At 42.0% G+C, this 11536-nt stretch overlaps 1 pseudogene; it reads left to right on the forward strand.

The window, feature by feature from the left end:
• The window catches only part of LOC102812995, a 29654-nt pseudogene extending 22908 nt beyond the window's left edge, over positions 1-6746 (forward strand).
• The last annotated feature ends 4790 nt before the right edge of the window (positions 6747-11536 follow it).

Raw genomic sequence — 11536 nt, forward strand, 5'->3', positions numbered from 1 at the left:
GTCCCTCCCCTAATGCTCTTTTATAGGGTTTCTGAGGAGCGGTTGGTGGGCTTGGACCACTGACCCTGTAATTCAGGTGACCTTGTAGTGGCACCCCAGCCCTCAGAGCCACGTTGGGGCTCCTGCTGAACCTTCTAAGATAAAAAACAATAATAAAAATGAAGGGGAGACCCAAATGGGGTTCCCCTGCGGGTGCTCGCAGCAGGAGGGGGGCTGCCTGCCCCCACGCCCCGCGGTTCAGTTGAGCGTGAGGTGAGCTGTTTGCCAGTGCACGTCCGGCAGGGCTGAGGAACGCTGCTCAGTTCAGCTGGAGGCAGGTCGCTCGCTTTTACACATCTGGCAGGTCTGTGGGACGCGGCTCGGCAGGAGGGGAGCTGCTCGCCTGTGTGCGCGCATGCCCGGTGGGTCCCGGGAACACGGTTGGACTGTGCTGGGGTGGGGGGTCCGCTGGCTGGCGGACATGGGTCAACTGGGCAGGGCAGAAGTGGCTCAGGCAGGCACAGTCCGTGCCTGATGATGTCAGACAGTCCCTGCTTCTCTTTTTCTGCAGGCTTTTTTTTTTTTTTTTTCCACCTTTAAACTAACTTCCTTCTGTCCACTGTATGCGCAGAAATCCCACCTTGGGGTAGGTGTCACCAGTGGCTTTCCCTGCTTGAGTCTTCCTGCTACTGGAGGCTTCGTGTGAGCTGGTTCCCACCCTGCCCCCTCAAGCCCAAAGGAGCTGGGGCTGCAGTGGCGCAAGTTTAAGAAGCCTGTAATTCCTCGCACAGTGATTTCTCAAAGAAGCGGGTCTAAGGCTCTGGCGCACTGAGACTCACGTGGGCCGTGAGACTGTGAGTTCCTACCTGGGAGGTTTAACTCACGAGTTGCCCCCCCCCATCCCAGAGCCCCCACTCACCCACACCACCTGGCCGCCCTCGGTTCAGTGCTTATCTTGCAGTGCCATACCAGGATTCCATAAGTAAGGGCTTACCTATAGTTAAGATTTAAGCATCTAAGGTTTGAAACCCCTTCTCTTCTCTGTATAAGCTCTGTATTGTTGTTAAATGCCATCCAATCAGTTCCAACTCATAGCAACCCTGTATAGGGTTTCTAAACAGAAGCTGGTGGGTTTGAACTGCCGATCTTATGATTTACAGTCCAGTAATGATCCTATATTGACACACCAGGAGCCCATAGGCTGTGTGGTTATTGTTGTTGTTGTGTGCCATTGATTCAATTATGACTCACAGTGATCTTACATAGGGTTTCTGAGGAGCAGCTGGTGAGTTTGAACCACCAACCATGTGACTCAAATTAACCTTGTGGTCCAGTGCATTAACCCACAGCACCACACCAAGAGTCCATAAACTGTGTTGCTGTTGTTGCTGTTATGTGCCGTGGAGTTGGTGCCAACTCACAGTGACCCTGTACAGGGTTTCTGAGGCTATAAATCTTTACAGGAGCATGAACCCTCATCTTTCTCCTGTGGAACAATTGGTAGTTTTGAACTTCTGACCCTGAGGTTAGCAGCCTGACTCATAACCACTACACTATAAACTGTGTAGTCTTGGGAAAATGAGTCAGTCCCTTTGTTTCTTCTTCTGTAAAGTACAGGGCTTTAAACTGGTTGTCGACCATCTGCTGAAGATTTGTATCTCCATCCCAGCTACACAGAATCAGAATGGACATTTTAACAGATCCTTAGGTGGTTCTTATAGATCTCCACGCGATTCTTACTGAAGATTTTGTTAAAATATAGATTTGGATTCATTATATCTAAGGGTGGAAATACAAATTCTCAGAAGGAGATTGAACCAAATGAAACAGTTTGAAGCCCTGGTAAAATGGGATTATTAGTATTTTTCTTATAGGGATGTTGTGAGGATTCAATGATATAAAGGCTACCTGGCATGTAGTAAGTGTTCAATAAATGTAAACTATTATGATAACACTGGTGAGGGTTTTATTAATTGAATCCTGGGAATCTCTATCAAGGAATTAATTAAACCAGAGAAAAATGCATACAGGTGTTTATTTCATCCAACAGGTTGCCATCAAATCAACTCTTGCTTGTGTTGACCCACGTGTGTCAGAGGAGAACTGCACTCTACAGCTGACTTTTCAAAAGTAGATAGCCAGGACTTTCTTCCAAGGTGCTTCTAGCTAGCCTTGAACCTTCAACCTTTTGGCTGGTGTCTGAGTGAGTTAACTCTTTATACCATTCATTAACCTTTTGGGGGCGGCAATAAGGAAGGAAACCACACCTAAACCCACAGCCATCAAGCTGATTCGGACTCATAGTGAGACCCTATGTAGGGTTTCTGAGACTGCAAACCTTTACATGAGCAGACAGTGTCATCTTTCTCCTTTGGAGTAGCTGGTGAATTTGAACCACTGACTTGTGATTAGCAGCCTAACACACAGAACCACCAGAACACCTTCATAAGGAATTAGAAACAACCTAAGTGAATTGTTCAACCATTCCACAAATATGTATTGAGCTCTTACTATGTCCTAGGCACGGTTCCAGATGCTTGGATACATTCGTGAACAAAGATGCCTACCTTTATGATGAGGCATGTGTAGCTAAATGATGGAGCAATAACTCCATGGAAAGTTATGCAGTCATTAAAATAAAAACAATGAAGACACGAAAAGCTGTCTGTAGACTCATGTAAAATCAAAATGCAGAAAAGGAAAACCTAGGTGCCTTAAAACACATGTGTGGGTGGACAGAGACTAGAATGGGGCATTTGAAAATGGAAATGGTTGCTAGAGTCCAGGGAATTGTGATTTTTGTTTTTTTAAAAAATAATTTATGTAATGGTTTTTACAATTAAATGAAATATACATGTAAACTTTAAGTAACTGAGAAAAGTGAATTGGCACAAAGAAAAGCTTCTTATAGTGTAGAAATCCAAGTGTAGGCAGAAGAGGAAATGGCTTATATAACACAAGGGAAAATCCCTCTTTCCAGGCGTCTTCCTCTGTGAGCTGGGAACAGTGGAGCTCAAGTCAGGGATGGTGGTTCTTTGTTAAAGAAACCTTATTAAGCAGAAGAGACAAAGAGGTCCCAAAACCCCTAGAAGGGGATGGCTCAGTCCTAAACATACCCATACAATAAAATAATAAAAATTTTCCTTTGGTAGCTTGGTGTGGAGGGGAGAAACAGGGATTTGGAGGTGGGAGAAGAAGGAGAAGCTGGGAAAAGAGGGAAAGATCCAGCTAGAGAAGGTTGAAGCAGTAGATGGGGTATAGCCACTTTAAGAATTCTGAAGGTTAATGCTCAATTTTAAGCTATTGTCTGGCCTGTTTTTCTCATCTTCAGTAAAAATATGGTTATGTACTATAGGAAGCAGGATAGTGAGCACAGCCAAGAAAGTCAGAGGAAAGGAGAATTTAAGTGAGAGGTGGCCAGGAGACCACCCCACCGTCCCTTAGGAATTTCAAGGAGGATACTGTACTGCTAGGGGCTCAGGCCATTTTGTAGGATATGAGGCCAGTACCATAGGACTTGGGAGTTCACACACATCGGGTGACCTGAGGAGTCCTGTCCAGCGGCTACCTTGTCCCTCTCAAATCTTCTTGCAACCTCGAGTTACTTCTATACCACTATCAGCAATATAATCTTTTGGCAAGTAGATAGAACGCTTTCTAGAAGTCCTGCTTTTTAAAAGTACAGCTAAGTCTGGAATTGGAGGAACTGGTACAGTGGTTAAAATGCTTGGTTACTAATTAAAAGGTTGGCAGCTCAGATCCCCCTAACCACTCTATGGGAAAAAGAGTTGGTTCTCTGCTTTTGTAAAGATTGCTGTGATTGTTGTTGTGAAGTGTTGTCAAGTCGGTTCCGACCCATAGCAACCTTGTATAGGGTTTCCTAAGAGCAGCTAGTGAGCTTGAACTGCCGACCTTGCAGTTCAAATGGCTTTGCAGTCTGGCACATTAACTCACAGCACCACACCTTGGAAACCCTATGAGGCAGTTTGACTCTGTTTCACTGAGTTGTTAGGGGTCAGAGTGGATGCTGTTATTGTTATTTTTGGGTCTGGAAGTAGTCATGCCTGTCTATGAAAGACTCAGGGTGAATGAGTTTGACAGTTCACTGAGCCAGACTTGTTAGGCAGGAGGCTGGGGGAGCAGAGAAGACCATCCAGCACAAAGCCAACTGAGGGATGGTCTCTGGAACCTCATGCTAGGAGACCAATGGGAACAGCCCTTTTTGGAATGGTGCTTAATTTACAGGCCTTTTCAACACCACTCATGTCAAATTTCTGCTTCTTAGAACTCTCATCTATGCTTTAGATTTGTGGTGCTGAGGGTCGCCGTGTGTCCAAACTGACTTGACAGAACTTAACAACAACAACAACAAAGGCAAGCATTGGGCTGCCAATCACAAGGTTGGCAGTTCAAAACCACCAGATGCTTTATGGAAGAAGGATGAGGGTTTCTCCTCCCATAAAGATTTACAGCCTTGGAAACCCGATATATATAGACACTATGAATCAGAATCAACTTGAGGGCAATAGATTAAGTTTTTTTTATGGTTTGTTGTCATTTTGAACTCATATAGACAATTTTTTATAAGAATGCTCAAGATAAAGATTCTTTAGTAATTGAGCTAAGCTGTTTAATTTAATCATGGTTTTATGAGATAGTTTTGGTTCAAACTTCCAAGTTTGTTTCTAGACAGTAGATTTGGAAGTTTCTTCCATCTTAATGGATCCAGCAAATCAAGTTACCATATGAATTTGAAATTCTGTTCCCTGATTTTCCTTCTTTTGATCAGGATCTGTCTATTGAGTCCTACATCAACATGTTCAGTAAGGGTAGCTGGGTGCCATTCAGTTCTGGTCTGATGGAAAGGAGGTAGTAAATAGTTTATGAAGGCAATTAAACTGGAAGTATGTGTCCTTCTCTGATTCTTAGGTCTCCTTCTTCTGCTATTCCTGGCAAATAGAAGCATACTGTGATATCTTAAGGAACCCTGGTGCCACAGTAATTAAAGTACTCAAGCTGCAAATCAAGAGGTTGAATGGTTCAAGTCCACTAGCTGTTTCATGGAAAATGTTGCTGTAAGATATAAATTTTCCAGATTTACAACCTGGGAAACACTATGGGCCAGTTTTATTATGCCCTACAAGGGTTCTATGAGTTGGCATTGTCTTGACTACAATAGGTCTTGTTGTATCTAAGGTGGCTGCTAATAAGCTTTTAAGATCCCAGACCCTACTCAATGAACTGGAGGCTAGAACAAAAACATTAGGTCAATTTAGCAGCTAGGCCAACAAAGTCATGACCCTAAACTTCTACCTAGAAAACGAATTCCATGAAGTATTGACTTGTACTTAAGAAATATTGACAGAAACAGTCTTTTTTTTGGGGTGGTAGCAGGACACTGTTGGAGCTGTAAAATTATTTACAATATTTCCTATGTCTCCTTTTTTTTTTTTTCATTAAAAGCTTCTTGAGTAGCAGCCATTTGAACAGCCACCCCATGTAACTGTGGCATACTGAGGTGAGGGGTGTTGTTGTCGTTGTTAAGTGCTGTCGAGTAGTTCCGGCTCATAGCCACCCTGTATATGATTTCCAAGTTGCTGCTGACCATGTGGTTTGCAGTCTAGTGCTGATTCTACAGCACCACACCAGGAGTCCTGGGTGAGGGGTGGATGGTAGCAACATGCTCAAGAGAAGGCCATGTGTGTGTGTGAGATACATTGTCTGTAAAATATTTATAAACTGAAACAAAGGCAAAGAAAGCAAATGGCTTTGTATTATCACTATGTGCCAACAATTCTAAACAATGCCAGTGATAAAAGACCTCTCCATGCTGGAGCAGACAGTTCAAATAGTCCCAGCCCTTGGTGCAATCTGCTGAGAGATGGAGGGTTTGTGCCAGCATGGGGGAACCCAGAGGAGCACGTGCAGGAAGGAAACCTAAATTCCTCAAACTGGAAAATAAGAGGCTTTTCAGGACTGAACTTGAAAATCACAAGCCTGGCCAAGGGCGGGACGAAACTCTCCACAGCAGACTGCCGCTGAACAGAGGTTAAACAAACATCAGTGCCAAGCTGGTGGCAGCTTGCTAAATAGGCAGCTCATATCCTTGGCAAGGTCTCAAGATTAGTGTCTTTTCTGAGAAAAGAAGAGACTTCATTTCAGCTGCACTAGGAAGAGAGGGCTAACAGCTCTTTTGTGAACTATAGTGGCCCCAGCAATGGTTGGCAAGGGACATCTTGAGGGAATGTTCCAAGAAAAGCTGGGATAGTGCACTTGGCTGTCCAAATGGGGCATTCCACAGACCACTGAGTCAGAGGAAGCCCTGATTCATTCTAAATCCTAGTTCATATAGAGAACCAAGGCCAATGAAATTTACCTGGCAGGCTCCGAAGTGTGTTCCCTGGACCAGCAGTATTAGCATCATCTGGGAATTTGTTAGCAATCCATATTCTCAGACTCCACCCCAGACGTACTGAATCAGAATCTCTGGGGGTGGAGCCCAGCAATTAGCATTATAAGAAGTCCCCCAGGCAAGCATAACCACACTACACATTTAGAATTCTGGGTTCTGAGTGGACTCTGATTTAGCATCCCCTGCGAGATGCTTGTAGCTAACCTCCCTCTACTCTATGCCATTTCAGACACCTGGGGCTTGTGGGCCCGAGAGCCTATGGCAGGACTATGAGATGACAGGACCAATACATAAAACAGAAGACACCTTTATTCCTTTTGTACTTCTGGAGATGTTTGTGGACAGCATTCATTAATCTGGCTCTGTAGACTGCTTTGTGAGAGATCCCAAAGAATGCCAACTCAGTAATGCTTTTCCAGTGTCTCATTTTTCTTACATTTGGGAAATTTAATCCAATGGTGTAATCTAATCCTTAATGTTTGGGCAAATTATTCCAATAGTCTAGCTCAGATCCCTTTTACTGTATATACAAATCTTGAGGGAACTCACCCTAGGGATGATACCTTTCACCAAAGTTTACAGAAAGATTGAGGAAAATGGGAGGGAAATAACCAAACCAAACCTGACTCAGTGCTGTCAAGTCTATTCTCTTAGTAACCCTGTAGGACAGAGAAGAACTACCCCTAGGTGTCATTGAGTTGACTCCAACCCATAGGAATCCTATGCACAACAGAATGAAACACTGCCTGGTCCTGCACCATCCTCACAACTGTCATGTTTATGCCCTTCGCTGCTGCCACTGTGCCAATCCATTTAACCGGGGGTCTTTCTCGTTTTCACTGATCCTCCGATTTACCAAGTATGATGTCCTGTTCCAGGGACTGGGCCCTCCTGATAACATGAGAGATGATGTATGAGAGACAAAGTCTTGCCACCCTGCCTTCCTAAAGGAGCATTGTGGCTGTACTACTTCTAACACAGATTTGTTTGTTCTTCTGGAAGTCCATGACACTTTTAATATTCTTATCCAACACTATAAATCAAATGCACCGATTCTTCTATGGTCTTCTTATTCATTGTCCAACTTTCCACATGCATATGAGGTTACTGAAAATACCATGACTAGGGTGAGGCACACCTTAGTCCTGACACTGATTTATTTGCCCTGAGGTCTTGTGCAGAAGATTTGCCTAATATGATACATTTAGTTTGATTTCTTGACTACTGCTCCAGTGAGTGTTGATTACAGATCCAAGCAAAATGAAGACTTTAACAACTTTAATCTTTTCTCCATTTATCATGATGTTATTTACTGGTCCAGTTGTGAGGGGTTTTTGTTTTATTTATATTAAGTTGCAATCTATACTGAAGGCTGTGGTCTTTGATCTTCATCAGTAAGTATTTTAAGTCCTCTCTGTTTCCAGGAAGCAAAGTTGTATCATCTTCATATTGCAGGTTGTTAATGAGTCTTCCTCCAATCCTGATGTCATGTTCTTGTAAACCACAAGGTTACAAAGCTTTAAATCTTTATGGAAGCAGACTGCCACATCTTTCTCCCATGGAGCAGTGGAGGGTTTGAACTGTCAATCTTTCAGTTAGCAGCTGGGTGCTTTAAACATGGTACCAACAAGGTTCATTGGAAGGGAAAGAGCTGGCTGGAAATCATCTCTCATTGCCTATGTTTAGGCAGCATTGTGTTTAATGGGCATTCTTGGTTACTTGGCGAGTCCCTCAGGACTGTATAGTGACCGTCATCAACCACTATGTTGTTGTTGTTAAGTGCTGTTGAGTCGGTTCCGACCCATAGTGACCCTGTACAGGGTTTCTGAGGCTGTAAATCTTTACGGGAGCAGAACGCCTCATCTTTCTCCCGCGGAGCGGCTGGTAGTTTCGAACTGCTGGCCTTAAGGTTCGCAGCCCGATTCGTAACCACTACGCTACCAGAGCTCCTTAACCACTATGTTGGAAGGCTGTATAATAAAGCAGAAAGTACCTCAGTTTTGAGTCAGAGTGAATTTAAACTTTACTCTTCCATGACTCTCCCTGACTATGGGCCAGTCCTTTAACTTCTCTGAGTCTCAGTCTACTCATCTAAAAATTGGGATTAACCCAAGTGGCATGCAAAATCTTGGAAATAAGGGTGTGGTTAATTATGACTGGAAGGCTGGGGAAAGTGCCAGAAGCAACATTATAGAAGTGGTCAGGAGCCAGATATTGAGGACATTGTATAAAATATTATTCAGACTTATTATGTACTTTAAGCAATTTGAATTTTACCTCAAGGGTCTTTGCATGTAATGCCTCTCCAGTGGTTCTCAGGGTGGGGAAACATTTATCAATGAAAACTCCTGGCAGACTGGGTGGGACTGCATAGCTATGTATCTGAGGGCTTTCTTAGAGCCTTCCAGTATGTGAAAACTTGTCACCACAAATAGCTTTGCCCGAACTCAAAAGCCAAGGTACTCTGTAGTTGGTGAATGCAGCCCACACTCTATGCTGAAAGTGGGTATTAATTGAAGGAGTCATGGAAGGCTGTTTAAAGCAAATGGCCAGTTTGTTTATCCATTCTTCAGTTGATGGGCACTTAGGCTGTCTCCATCTTTTTGCTATTGTAAACAGTGCTGCTATGAACATTGGTGTGCATACATCTACTCATGTTATGGCTCTTATTTCTTGTGGGTAAATACCAAGTAGAGGGATTGCTGGCTTGGAAGGTATTTCTATTTCTAACCTTCTGAGGAAGCACCATATTGCTTTCCAGAGAGGTTGGACCATTTTGAAGTCCCACCAGGAATACAGGTGCATCCCTGTCTCTCCACATCCCCACCAGCATTTATTTTCCTCTACTTTTTTGATCTTTGCTGTTATTGCTGGTGTCCGATGATAACTTATTGTTGTTTTAATTTGCATCTCTCTGATGGCTAGTGATCGTGAACATTTCTTCATATGTTTGTTGGCTGCCCGGATCTCCTCCTTAGTGAAGTGTCTGTTCATGTCCTGTGCCCATTTTAAAATTGGGCTATTTGTCTTTTTCTTATAGAGGTGTTGTAGTTTCCTATATATTTTAGAAATGAGTCCCTTCTCTGATGTGTCATTGCAAAAGATTTTTCCCATTCTGTGGGTTCCCTTTTTACTCTTCTGGTGAAGTCTTCACCTATTTTGTCCACTTTTGTTTGTGTAGTTTTCAAAATGTTTAGTAGCCTGTGTATTCCCTGAATTAGTGCCCTCACATTTGTCCTTATTTTATCATTGATGGCCTTCATATTTTGCGATTCACATTTAAGTCTTTAATCCATGCTGAGTTGGCTTTTGTATAAGGTGTGACGTAAAGGTCTTGTTTCAATCTTTTGCATATCGCTTTTCAGTTCTGTCAGCACCATATGTTAAAGAGACTATCTCCTCCCCATGCAATATATTTAGGTACTTTGTAAAAAATCAGTTGGCTGTATGTGGATGGGTTAATTTCTGGATTCTTGATTCTGTTCCATTGATCAATGTATCTTTCATTGTACCAGTACCAGGCTGTTTTGACCACTAGTCGTGTAATAAATTTTGAAGTTGGGAAGTGAGAGGTTTCCAACTTTATTCTTCTTCTTAAGCAGTGCTTTGCTTATCCTGGGTCTCTTTCCTTTCCATATAAAGTCTGTAATTGTTTTTTCCATCTCTTTGAAGAATGTTGTTGGAATCTGGATTGGGACTGCATTATATGTATAAATTGCTTTGGGAAGTATTGACATTTTCACAATGTTGAGTCTTCCTATCCAGCAGCATGGTACATTCTTCCATTTTTGTAAGTCTCTTTTGGTTTCTTGTAGTAGTGTTTTGTAGTTTTCTTTGTATAGGTCCATTGTTTTTGTGGCTACATTTATTCCTAGATATTTCATCCTTTGGGTGGCTATTGTAAATGGTATTGCTTTCCTAATGTCCTTTTCAGCACTGTCATTATTGTTATAGAGGAATCCAACTGATGTTTGTATGTTGATCTTATATCCTGCCAATTTACTGAATCTTCCAATGACGTCTAGTAGCTTTTTTTTTTTTTTTTTAACTGATTCTTTGGAATTTTCTACGTATAGGATCATATTGTCTGCAAATAGAGATAATTTTACTTCCTCTTTGCTATTTTGGATGCCTTTAATTTCCCTGTCTTGCAGTATAGCTCTTACTAAGACTTCTAGCTCTATATTGAATAGGAGTGGTGACAAAGGGCATCCTTGTGTGGTTCCTGTTCACGGAGAGAAGACTTTCAGTTTCTCTCCTTTGAGAGTAATGTAGGCTGTTGGTTTGGTATATATGCTCTTAATTATGTTGAGGAATTTCCCTTCAATTCCTACTTTGTTTAGTGTTTTTATCAGGAATAGATGTTGGATTTTGTCAAATGCCTTTTCTGCATCAATTGATATGATCATGTGGTTCTTTTCCTTTTTCTTATTTATATGTTGGATTATGTTGATGGTTTTCTAATGTTGAACCATCCTTGCATCTGTGACATGAATCCCACTTGATCATGATATATTATCAGTTTGATATGCTGCTGGATTCTGTTGGCTAGGATTTTGTTGAGAATTTTTGTGTCCATGTTCATGAGGGATATTGGTCTATAATTTTCTTTCTTAGTGACCTCCTTCCCTGGTTTTGGTATGAGGGTTATGCTTGCTTTATAAAATGTATTAGGAAGTTTTTCATCCTCCTCTATATTCTGGAATAATTTCAGTAGAATTGAATGTTTGGTAGAACTCACCAGTGAAGTTATCTTGGCCTGGACTTCTTTTGGTTGGGAGTTTTCTGATGACCTGATCAATTTCTTCTTTTGTTATGTGTCTGCTCAGGTTTTCTACTTCACTGTGTGTAAGTTTAGGTAGGTCGTGTTTTTCTAAAAATGTATCCATCTCTTCTAAGTTTTCAAATTTGTTGGAGTACAGCTCTTCATAGTATTCTATTATTATCCTTCTGATTTCCTTTGGTTCTGCTGTGACATTGCCAGTGTGGTTTCTAATTCGAGTTATTTGTGTCTTCTCCCTTTTTTCTTTGGTTAGGTTTGCCAATGGTCTGTCAATTTTATTAATCCTTTCAAAGAACTGGTTTCTTGTCCTGTTGATTCTTTCAATAATTTTTCTGTTTTTTATCTCATTTATTTCTGTTCTA

The sequence above is a fragment of the Chrysochloris asiatica genome, unplaced genomic scaffold (genome assembly GCF_000296735.1).
Source record: "Chrysochloris asiatica unplaced genomic scaffold, ChrAsi1.0 scaffold00293, whole genome shotgun sequence".
NCBI lineage: Eukaryota > Metazoa > Chordata > Mammalia > Afrosoricida > Chrysochloridae > Chrysochloris > Chrysochloris asiatica.